At 37.2% G+C, this 12,959-nt stretch overlaps 1 non-coding gene across 1 annotated transcript; it reads left to right on the forward strand.

The window, feature by feature from the left end:
• Window positions 1-6,428: 6,428 nt before the first annotated feature.
• On the forward strand, window positions 6,429-6,565 carry LOC115900196. Its single transcript, XR_004059866.1, has one exon. It is a non-coding gene; the product is annotated as a small nucleolar RNA SNORA48 (small nucleolar RNA).
• Window positions 6,566-12,959: the final 6,394 nt, after the last annotated feature.

Genomic DNA, 12,959 nt, shown 5'->3' on the forward strand with positions numbered 1-12,959 from the left:
TAAATCCTGTAGAGACCAGATTGAGAACATGTTTTCTCTTATCAGGATCACGATATCCTTTTCCTAAATGAAGCATTTGTACCACAGTGAAAATTCCCCCCTTTCCCTTAGATACCTATGGGAAAGAACTTCTAAATAATGCATTTGTTTTGGCTCAAAGACAAAATCGTGGGTAATCTGAATCTCTCATTAGTTTCACAGTTCTCTGTGGATTAGCTCTGTTTCCTCAGCAAATTTTCCTTTATGACAATGGAAATTTGGGCAAAAATGTGTTTATATTTTCCACCACTAAAATGTTATCTGAAGGGCCCACTCTGTGGTATTCAGGGTACTTTGCTTGTATTTCAGCAGTGGCAGTTTAGGCCAGAACATGAATCGGGCTATGATATTTGGACTGCTTCAATGCTCATTCTAGGGCAGTCTCTTCAAATCAAGACCACACTATGATTGGATCTTCTACAGTGGTCATAAAAAGCTATCTTGGGGCAATATTTTAGTGTGGTTACATACCAGCAACCATCTTCCTTATCCCAGCTAGTGATCTCCAAGGAGCTATGTGATCCGTTTTTGTGGTCCAGTAGCAAAAACCACCACCGACAGAAATATTTCGTATTTTACATGTACGTGAGTTATGCCCTCTCTTCTCTCTTTCTCAGACCATTTTTCCTTTTTTTTTTTTTCATGGTCTTTTACTTCACTCTATTTCTTTCTGCCAGAATCAACATCCAACATTCTTTTAAGTGTTCAATAATAGATCCCTGAAAGGAAATAACATTCAATATGTTATTAAAACCCTTTATAAATTCTGATGATCCACCATTAATTCAGTATTCTATGTGCCAGGCTGTGAGCAAAAGTTTTTTTTAAGTGCCTTAAAAAGAAAGTAAATGACATAGTAGGAATACCAGAGAAAAATAAAAGTTAAGGAATACTTTTAAACATTATATGCAAATATGGAATTTTAGAGAAATCTATAATTTATGGGAATGAAAAGAGCAAAAACAGCCATTATTGCTTGAGCCCAGGAGGCAAAGTTTGCAGTAAGCTGAGATTATGCCACTCCACTCCAACCTGGGCAACAGAGCAAGACCCTGTATCAAGCAAACAAATAAAACAAAACAACAATGGCAACAACAATAACAACAAAACCCCCAAAGCAATTACTAAATACCTTCTATGTGCCAGGTACAAAATTATATATTCCTTGTAAACCTGTATATGAGAAGCAGCTCATGTATATTAAATAAAACAAATTTCAATAATGAAAAGTCATTTAAAAACATAAGCTAATTAAAGAACTACTAATTTTATGGTACTTCATTAGTGATAATGAAATACCACTTCCAGTATTAGTAAAGCCTCTCCTGTCACCATAATAAAGATGTCATGTACTGTAACACTTCCAATTAAATATTAAGCCTACTGTTCCTTGTGAACACCTGAGTGAGGCAACTGATGATCACAGTGTCTATGCTAAGGTATTTAGAGTAAATTACAGACATACACCCTGGGTTTTTCTTGCCACTTCTTTGGTCACTGTTTCTTCATTAACTTTGTTGATAGGTCTGGAGTCATCTGTAGATGTTGAGCTGCCTAGGGCTGAAGCCTAACAGCCTCTTTTCTCTTGACGTGACCTTATATACCGCTCATATGGTCATGAGCTTCAAAATGTCTATCTCTAGCCCTTACTTCCCCCCTAAACCCCCTGAGTCTCATATTTAACCACTTGGTTGACATCTCCACCTGGATAAATAACTAGACACTCCCAACTTCTCACAGCTGAAACTAATTTCTTGATTCCCATACCCAAGAAAAAAAAAAAAAAAGAAAACCCATTCCATTCTGAGTCTTGTCTCAATAAATGGTACCACTTTTTATCTAGTTTCCCAACCCCAGAACTGGAGTGAACCTTGGCTCTTTCCTTCTTCTTATCTCTCACATCTCATCCAGGAATTCCAGACTATTTTACCTCCAAAACACCCATCATGGTCCCAGTCCAAAGCAGCATCATTTCTTTCATGGATTACTGCAACATCTTCCAAGTTGTTTTCCCTGCTTCCTGCATCTCAACCATCTGTTATTCACATAGCAGCCAGTGGTCTTTGTAAAATTCAAATCAAATCATAGTGTTTCCTTGCTGAAAACCTTTCAATGACTTCTCATTGCGTGTGTACGAAAATTCAAATGCTTCCTATGTCTTCCATCGCCTGGATGACTACTTCTCCATCCTCTTTTTGTATTACCTACTCCTTCATTCCCCCATTTGCTCATTACACTTCAACTTCTCCAGCCTCCTTTCTGTCCTTGAAATAGCCAGGTCCTTTATCAATTCATGAACCTGGTACTTGGGGTTACCTCTGTGTGGTGAGTTCTTCACAGAGCTCCCCATGTGGCAGATGCCTACTCACCCTTAAGTTTCATCTCAAATCCTCAGAAAGACTCTCCATGAAAATGAAGCTCAGATTCCCTTTCTCTACCCCTCTATGCTCACCCCCATCACATCAGTCTATTGATTTCCTCCATAACACTCCCCAGAACCTGTAATTATTTCTCCATTCACTTATTTGCATGCTTTTTGTTGTCTCCCCAAGAGAATGAAAGAGGAAGGACCTCACCTGCCCTGTCATGACAACGTTCCCAGTGGCGAACTTGATGCCTGATATATGTATGTAGATGCTCAGAAAGTATTTGCTAAATAAATAAATAAAACAGGAATTATGGAAAGTAAGAAGTGAATCATCAGAAATGATAGATTGTTCCAAGGCAAAGGGGCTTTAGAGATTGTTTGATCAAACCCACTTACCTTTCCAATAAGACAAACCAGAGAGGTTGTTTTCTAAAGCTGAGAGAGTGAGTGACTGCAATGGGCTCCTGACATTGAGTGCAGTGCTTTCCACTAAGTAAGTGGATCAAAAACTCGATCTTTGGTCAGCTTTTCACTGGATTGTGCTGAAATGAAGAAAATAAGAGCAATATTACATGCAGTTACATACGTCCAACTATCCTTTTTCAGAAAGAACAAGGTTAGCTCGTGTCCTTCTTCCCCTTTTGTGTTTAATATCTATTCTTTATAAAACAATATTGACAGCAGATAACATTTTAAAAAAATTACCTTCTGACAAAGTAAAAACTTTGAGATCTCTCTTGAGTTCTTTTGTTTCGTGTTTTTGTTTATTTCGTTTTGTTTTTTACTTTAAAGAGGCTGAATTTTAAAATTCTGATAATAAAGTATCTCTGAACAAATACAAGTCATTATAAGTGATTTATTTTACAGATCCCACCTCACTCTCTTCCAATCCTACTCCACTTAGGTAAGCGTAAGAGCACCCTGTTGTATCCTTCAATGTCTTCCCCATTCTTACGTACATGTGTAAATGTGCTCATGCGCGCACACACACACACACACACACACACGGAGAGTTTTGACTTGGATGTAATGCAAAAGGATCATGTCATACACATTATCCTACAATTTGCTTTTATTTTTACCTAATGAAGTAGGTAATATACATTGTAGGTTATATGCATTGTAACTGTAGAACAATGCATATAGTTGTAACTCATTCCTTTGATTTTACATAATATTGCATAGTATGGATATCAAAATATATTCAACCATTTCCCTGCTGATAAATGCTCTCAATTTTCCAGGTTTTTAAAATCTACTACAAACAATACTCTCATGACATCTCTATATTTATGTCTATAGATTAAAAACTCAAAATCTCTCTTCCATCTTTTTCTACATTTACATCTTTTCTTCAATATCAGGGTTTCTACCTCTTTAGAATACATTTTCAATAGTAGAATTGCTAGATTGGGGGAATCTCTATATTTTTAAAATTTTAATATATACTGATAATATTTAACCAGCATGGCCTGTCATTGTTCTGTATTCCCAAACATAGTTTTTGTTTTTTGAAACATCCTGCTATACTAGTTTTGTCCTTGTCTGTCAAAGCATTTTAATCACCTCTGGAACACAACAACTAAGTATGTTAGCTGTCTCTCATTCTGCTATTTGCCATTCTGGAGACAGTTCAGTAGTCTGAAAATCTGAGACAAATGTATTTTCATAAGAAATGAAAATTTGTATACAAGAAAATGCCCTCACTTTCTACTCTTTATCTGGCTTCTACTACAGCATTTCCAACCACTTGCCCTACACAATACCCATGTCACTGAGAGCTTTCTTTGTCTTGAGTCCATAAGGATATTCTTATACACTAGGACCAAGAATTCTGGTGATATTTGACAGGGTATGTCCCCGTTCTTTCTCTGTAAAGAAGTTAAATATTTTATCTTATTTTTTCTTTTAAGAAATTAATATAGTGTCTAATCATTAGTTACAATGTTCTTCTTTTAGGTAGTTCCCTGAAGACAAAGCAGAAACTTTCATTTTTCAGAAAATCTTGTCTGCATTGGTCACCTCTTCCCATCTGACTACTCTGCTATCCAGGTTGTCAGAGTGCTCTATAACATCTTAAATAAGCTCATTCTCTTGACCATCACTGTAACCCCCCAAATCACCCATGATTAAGTTCATACTCTGTAGAGAAATCCACCCAGTAGTTGATGACCATTCTCTAAAAATGCAATTGACTCCAACTCCAAAGTATAGTGCTTTAATGCTGGTATATGTTGCAAAAGCACGCAAAATGGTGAAATCACCTGAAATACAGTAGCTGTGAGTTGCTACACCAATTTTACATTATAATTTTGCTTACTAAAAATATGTATAAAACCAGTCAAAGTCCTCACCTGCCAGATTAGTGGGAAGTCCAGTATCTTCACTCTGCGTGGTCCAAGAAGGAACAAGGAGGTTGGTAAGTCTGACCTCTATATTCTAGGAAGAGAAAATTGGGACTGCCTTTGGTTCTAACTGCTTTATGATCTCAGAGGTAATGCTGATGGCCAGTGGATCTGGAACGCTTTATAGCAGCATAGATTTTTCTCCCAAGCCAACCTTAGCATAGGGCCCTTAATGACCCTTCAGGTTGGAGCTTTTAACTGATAACTTTTTTAGGCCAACCCTTTAAAATGCCAGCTGGCCAGAGAATGTTAGGATTAATTCAGGTGTCCATTTACAAACTGAAAACATTGTGCCCTTTCTTGCACAAAGATGTCTATGCTGGAAACATAAAGGAGTCATCACACACTTTTTTTTTGAACACTGCAATAGGGTAACCTGGGATACCTTACTGCAATACCAAGTTACCTAGGATTGCAATTCTGATTGCCCCAGAGAGCCGTATAATTTATTATGCCCTATGCATGTGCAGGCATGCACACACACGCACAAATCAAAGGTAGAAACAGCCACAAAAAGAATGATTTAAGGTAGCCTACTCTGCTAAAGACAGCAAGGTAACTTTCTGGTTATAGAAAGGAAAAAGAAAAAAAATCCAATTTAAATCTCCAATGAAGTAGTTTGCAACATAACAAATAAATCAAAAAAATACTCGTGCACTCTAAAATAATCAAAGTGTGTGAAGTCTAATCAAAACTCTGCTCTTGTGCCTTAGTACAGACTTCAGAAGAGAGTCAATGGTGTTCGTTTTCTTATAAATGAATTTGAAGTTTATTTGATTCTCTAAGTTAAATAATAGCAAAGGAAGGTTTAAAATGTCTGTTCACTTATTTACTGTGGATAGTTAAGTGGTTTGCATCATAAATGCTAATTCAGGAAAAGTAGTCACTTATAGAGAGCAATCTTAGGTTACATAAACAATCTGTGCTGCAATTGGTATTGGATGAATTAAGATATGAATGAGTCTACTGGCAATATTTTGCATAAACAATGCATGTCAGGCAAAGAATCAATAAGCTGTACCATTAATCTGCTATCCCAAATTCCTTAGTTGAAAATGTTCTTCAAATTATTTTTTGTGTGTGCCAAATGTTTTGCTAACATAGACATATTTCTTCTTCCTGTAATCGGCGGATCACGAGGTCAGGAGATCGAAACCATCTTAGCGAACACGGTGAAACCCCACCTCTGCTAAAAATACAAAAACAACTAGCCGGGCGTGGTGGCAGGCACCTGTAGTCCCAGCTTCTAGGGAGGTTGAGGCAGGAGAATAGCGTGAACCCGGGAGCCGGCGGAGCTTGCAGTGAACGGAGATCCCGCCCCTACACTCCAGCCTGGGCTACAGAGCGAGACTCCGTCTCAAAAAGAAAAAAGAAAAAGAAATATTTCTTCTTTACTTTCCACAGAAGGTCCATGATTTTATCTAAAAACAAACAAACAAACAAAAAATGTTCTTCACATTGTCTCATGAAGAAACTGCATTATACATTTTATGGTTTGAGTTAGTCTGCATAATGATAAAAAAAAAAGAATACATTTACATGCCTACATGATATCTTAGAAATTAAAGTTAATATACAAGTTAGAATATCTGTTTTTTAAAAAATGACAAAAATCCTGTCTCTGACCTGGGTAAAGTGGCATCTGGTTGGTGGCACTTATCTCAAATCACACAGACATAAGGTAACCTCTTGTTTATCCCAGTTTGGCTTTTCTTACCTTTTTTTTTTTTTTTTTTTTTTTTTAGACAGGGTCTCACTCTTGTCACCCAGGCTACAGTGCCTTAGTGTGATCATCATAGCTCATTGCAGCCTCAAACTCCCAGGTGCAAGTCATCCTCCCACCTCAACCTCCCAAGTAGCTGACACTACAAGTATGTGCTACCATGTCGTGCTAATTATTTTATATTTTTTTGTAGAGACAAGGTTCTCCCTATGTTGCCCAGGCTGGTCTTCAACTCCTTGGCTCAAGCGATTCTCCCATCAGCCTCCCAATGTGCTGGATTGTAAGCATGAGCCACTGCACCAGGCCCCAGCTTAGTTTTTGTCTGTTCCCATGCCAGGTTCATCCCTTGGACACATGGAAACAATAACAAAAATCCAAGAGCTAGATATTTCACTAATTTTGCAGATGGTTAGCCATTGGATAGCACAGATTTTCTTTTCATATGAGACTGAGTGCTAAGTGGTTGGTTGGACTTAACATGAAAAAGAAATTCATCTTTTCTATTCCCTTACTCTTAAAATACATTTTTAAAAATTCCACAAAATCCTAGTTTCTGATGAGTAGAAGACAAATCCCATTAGGGAATAGGATAGAGTTAATGTCCTTTTATCAATAAAGAGCCAAAGACCATAGGCTATTTTAAAAACCAGCACTGTAAGAAATTTTAGTGCTAACAATAAACTAAGAAGCTAATATGAAATATTTGAAAATATACATAGAAAAAAGGGGAAATGGCTACAGATTAAATAGCAGTGCTCAAATACAAAATAGTATGTTGAGCATGTCTAAAATAGCAAATTAAAGCTGGAATAATAAGTAGATTTAACTCTTTTTTCCCCCTATGAAGCAAGTCAATAGTGATTGTGACTTCTTACGTGCAATTTGGAGGAAGAAAGGCAGTATTCTGTGTTTGGGTGGTGACCATTGTATTCAAGGAAGCAAGCAGTCACTGTGTGCTTTCAAAGACAGAGAGTTATGAATGTCTATGGAAGTCCTAAGTTGGTCCTCTACTGGAAGCAACAGAGACTCCTCCCCAGTCATTCTTGACTGACAGATTTTGTTACTATACCTCAAAAAGGGTCATGGTGATTTTATGATTTCTTTTAATTAAGTTTAAAGCATCACTAAACATAGCACATTTCAAACCAAAAGGGTGAGTCTTCTTATTCTTAAATTGACAAATTACCAGAGTTCTTTCGGGAATTCTACATACTGACTTAGATGGCTTATAAGTAACTCAATCTCAGTTATTTCAGGGCTAAGCATATTTGCTTCTACACCTTCTGCCAATCCCACACAAGGTAAGAGAGCTATGAATTGAGCATTTACTAAGTGCCAGACATGGTGCTAAGTTGTTCACATGTAATATCACTTTATTATTCTCACAACAATATGTGACGAGGACTATTAGTATCTTAAATTCAAAGACATGGAAAATAAGGATTCAGATAGTAATAGCTTGCCTGGAATTACACTGTGGAGCAGATGTTTCCCATCTCAACTACATCATCATTATCCAATCAGTTGAACAAGCCAGAAACCTAGTTCTGTCTCTTTCTCCCCCACCTCCAGCCTTGAATCAGTCATTAAGCCTTGGCAACCTTTCCAATATTTCCGGACTCCATCATTTTCTTTTCATTTACTGTCACTGCCAAGCTCAAGTTTTACCATCTTTTGTCCTAAGGAGAACAATAATCTCCTATTTGGTTGCCCTATCTCTTGTCTCAGACTCTGATCCTTGAACCACCCTGATATTTCCTTCTTTCTCTCCTTTTTTCTTTTCTTCTTTTCCTGCTTCTGTGAAACCTTCCTGAATATTCTGCCTTATAATTCCTTCCCAAGTTTAATTAGTTGCTCATTTCTGTACCAATAGAACCTAGATGTTTTATTATTATAAAACGTATGCCTTTGAGGCACAGGAATCTGAGTGTTTCTACTGCCAGACTGTTGCTCCTACCACCAGACTGTTAATGTCTTGTAGACAAGACCCCATCTAATCGACAACTTCATTCACTCTTTCATTGATTCACTCAACATTTATTAATCACCCACCTTATACCAGGAAATTAATTATTTTTTAATAATGATAATGATGATGCTGAAAATAGCTATCTTTTTGATAACATACTCAACAATCCTATGAGGTAGGTGTCATGCGCGTCCGTGTGAAGAGACCAACAAACAGGCTTTGTGTGGGCAATAAAGCTTTTTAATTACCTAGGTGCAGGCGGGCTGAGTCCAAAAAGAGAGTCAGCAAAGGGAGATATGGGTGGTGCCATTTTATAGGATTTGGGTAGGTAAAGGAAAATTACAGTCAAAGGGGGGCTGTTCTCTGGCGGGCAGGAGTGGGAGTCACAAGGTGCTCAGTGGGGTAGCTTTTTGAGCCAGGATGAACCAGGAAAAGGACTTTCCCAAGGTAATGTCATCACTTAAGGCAAGGACTGGCCATTTTCACTTCTTTTGTGGTGGAACGTCGTCAGTTAAGGCAGGGGCAGGGCATTTTCACTTCTTTTGTGATTCTTCAGTTACTTCAGGCCATCTGGGCAGACGTGCAAGTCACAGGGGATGCGATGGCTTGGCTTGGACTCAGAAGCCTGACAGTGGGTATTGTTATCTTTATTTACCTTGAGGGAACTGAAGATAGAGAGGCAAAAATACTGCTGTGAAGACACATATCTTGGTTATATGTCTGGAACACTGAAAGGGCTCAATAAATGTTAGTTGAATTTAGTTGAAGTTAAAATTAGAGTGGAAAAGCACTTAAAAGAATGTGTCCTTTCCAAGAGGCTAAGAAAGGTAAAAGAAATATAGCACTGATTGAAAAACCTGGACTTAAATGTCAGGCACTTGTAAGATTTGCAGTCTTTGCTCGGTCAATGGTAAGCTACATGACCTGAAATAAATTGCTTACTTCTGTAAACCACAATTTAAAATCTGTAAAATAGATATTATGAGTACTAACTTCAAAGGTTGCTATATAAATTAAATGTACAAATATGTGTAAAATGCTTACTTAGCCATCAGCTACAAAGTAAGCCCACAATAAATATCAACTATTATCATAATGACTGCACAATAACATGATATGATAGGGGCCAATAATAAGCTAGTCAGTGTAAAATTATTAATTTCATAAGTTAGAATTTTCAACATCATTATGTTTTTCTTCCAGTATATTTGTTTTTGTTATTATTGCTATTATTGTTCTATTTGTGGGGAGCAATATGAAGTACAGCATGAGAGTGGCCACTAAACACATATAGGAGTGTCAACTGATGAATTCCTCTAGGTTTCATTATAATGGTATTTGAAACAACAAAATGTGGATCTGAAGGAAAAATATCTACTAACTCCCGGCATCAAACATTATCATTTGCATGAAATAGGCCTATTTTAAATGTTTTATACTTTAATCCTTCTTTCATAGAATTGCTCTTTCAGGAAGACTAAATACGAATGGAAGTAATTACTGAGTTATGAAACTAGGTTAAATGTCATAGAAAACATTATTCACACCCCAAGTTAACCATCTCTATTGTGGTTGAAATAAAGAACAGAAATGTTTTAAAATAATCCTAGGGACTGTCATCTCAAGGGAGAGATAAGAATTTCAAGCATCTCTGAATATGAAGGAATTTGGGGGATGCAAAGAAGACTTTTAGGTAAAGGATCAATTAGCCTATCTGCCTTCCATGTGGTTTCTATTGTGATGTTAAAAAACAAAATGGCACATTGCCATCTGTGTGATGGGTGGGTGGGCATGTGGCCCTTCCTCCTTTCTTCTCATCAGGTATACTCAACTCCTCACTAGTGGCCAGTTTCTCAATGAGTAAATAAGGCCTGCTTCTTGACACACATTCCACAGGCAAGCCAGATTTTAGGAAGAGGTAAAATATGCCAAAAAATATTCCCAGAAGACCAAGAAGCCACAAGAGGGTCAGGATTGTGGGGAGTGTTAGTGGGAACTTTGCCAAAAATTCAGTGCAAGCTTACTCAATCTTCTCTTTCAATAAACATCCTTAGGATGGAAGCATTCGATGGTGGACCTCTCCAATAATTACCAAACAAATATATTGAGCCATTTGTGGTTTATAGTCTAGGGCTTTATTCTGCTGTATCATCTGTGTATTTTTTTTAATGTTGTATTTCTTTTGGTTAATCTTCCTTCCTCCTGGGAAACAAAACGTTCTGCAATAACAAACACTGTCTGTGGTAAGTCCCCAAAACTCCAATGCAACAGATTGCAAAGCCTGCTGTCCATTTTAAATAGGCTTGCATTGTTTCTCTCCTAAGCTGGTCGTTTTCATGCCTCCAACTCTATCTTACATATGTGTCATTTTTCTCTGGTCACCAATCATCAATTGCTCCTTGGAAAATATGCTTCACTATGCACAGCAAATGTTTTCTCCAAACAAAATTCACAACCCTCGTTGACTTGTAGAAATTTATTGACATCCCAGTAATTTTGAAACTGAGTTATTTTTTGTCACTGCTTTCCTTATGTCCAAGTCTCTAAAAAATCTTCTAAATATATAAGTATTTTGAACTCAAAGAAAGCTGTAGAGAAAAACATAACTATTTGAACACTGTATATCTTCCTGGATATACTAGTCAGACTTCATTAGAAGTACTTTTTACTTAGTAGAAATTCACTTATGAAAATGCAGAATGCAAGAAATTAATTGACTGATTTCCAGACTCACTAAAAAACCCAGATGCTCTTAAAGACAGTTCCACAGTACCTACAGGTGCACGACATATTATACAGTACAGTGACTGACTCTGAGAAGCACTAGGGAGTGGATGGGACTCTGGCTATGGTGGCTTTTGTCTCAATTTGCCTAGAGCCAGATCTGATGTATGCCCGTTGTTCTGGCATAATTATCGACACTACGCCTATCATTTTCAATGTACCCTAATTTTGTGATAAATCATATCGTTATCCTAAATGAAAAACTAGAGGGCATATGTTCTACCCAAAGAAACAAAAGGCTTTACTTGGTTCTTGCCCAGCATTGTTACATAGGAATAAAGACTTGTGCTTTTTCAAAAGAAGCCACATCTAGACTTTAGGTAGACTCCTACAGTGTTTAGTGTTAGCTAAGATGTCTTATTTTTCTTTGTCATTACTTTGTAGGTTAAAACTTATTTGAATGACAGATTTCCCCATACATCACTGGTTTAAAACTTCTTTTGGTCTAGAACTTCTACATTTTGGGGGCTTCTGTACCACTATTTTCTTTTCCATTTCATCAGTTGGAGTGCCTGGCTCCACTTAGGATATTCATGTGTACATTGGAGCTCAGGCTAAATAGGCACTGTTTGAATGCTACTAAAGGAGGCACCCATCATCAGTTAGGAAAGTTGGAAACAGAGCGAGTGATAAACTCAGGCTTAATTAACTGATTTGTTCACATCTGTATTTAAATCATTTTCCATTGCCAAAAATAACATTCACTGAGCAACTGCTGTGTGCCAGGCACTAGTCCAAGTATTTAATCTACATTATCTAGTCCAAGTATTTAATCTAAATTATCATGACGTTACTCATCACAACAATGAAATGGCATTGACATCGTGATTCCATGAAATTAAATGGAGGCTCAGAAAATCTATGTGATTAGACCAAGCTCACATGGCTAATAAGTGATTGAACAGCCAGGATTAACACCTAAGTCTTTCTGGCTCCAAATCCCATACTCTCTCCACTGTACTCAAATTCTTTGCTAGACAAAAATTGACAACTTCAGCCTTTAGCTTTTCCTCTTATGCAAATACGTTTGCTCCAAATTGTAGAATCTCTATTGATGAAAATATCTATTAGACAAGTTAATAAATATAAGGAATAAAACAACCAATAAGTGGTGACAAATGAATATGGATGTCTATTTAGCAATGTCAAGGTAGATTAACAGTTCTAGAAAACACAGCCTTATCACTAAAAATAACAAATTGTTGTCTGCACAGTAGAATAAGTATGTGATATTGGTAAATGTCTTTAGCCAAATGCTTTACAAGCTGAGTATGAAATAGGGATTCTTATACAAGTATTTTTTGAGGGACAATCTTTTGAGGAATTGCTCTTAAGGGAAAACTATAAGGTTTGAAAACAGCAAGATAAGGTAGGGGAATAGCTAAGGCAAAAAAATGAGCTTTTAGAAGTCTGGTCTCCTGATTTTATATGGAGTTCTTGAGCTAGATTGTGTCACAGAGGCTGCCCTGCCTAAAGGCAAGAGGGCTAATATCGTTTGGCTCCGTGTCCCCACCCAAATCTCACTTTGAATTGTAATCCCCATAATTCCCACCTGTCAAGGGTGGGACCAGGTAAAGGTAATTGGACGATGTGGGCAGTTTCCTCATGCCGTTCTCATGATAATGAGTGAGTTCTCATGAGATCTGATGGTTTTATAAGCATCTGGCATTT

This window comes from Rhinopithecus roxellana, chromosome 10, assembly GCF_007565055.1.
Source record: "Rhinopithecus roxellana isolate Shanxi Qingling chromosome 10, ASM756505v1, whole genome shotgun sequence".
Taxonomy (NCBI): domain Eukaryota; kingdom Metazoa; phylum Chordata; class Mammalia; order Primates; family Cercopithecidae; genus Rhinopithecus; species Rhinopithecus roxellana.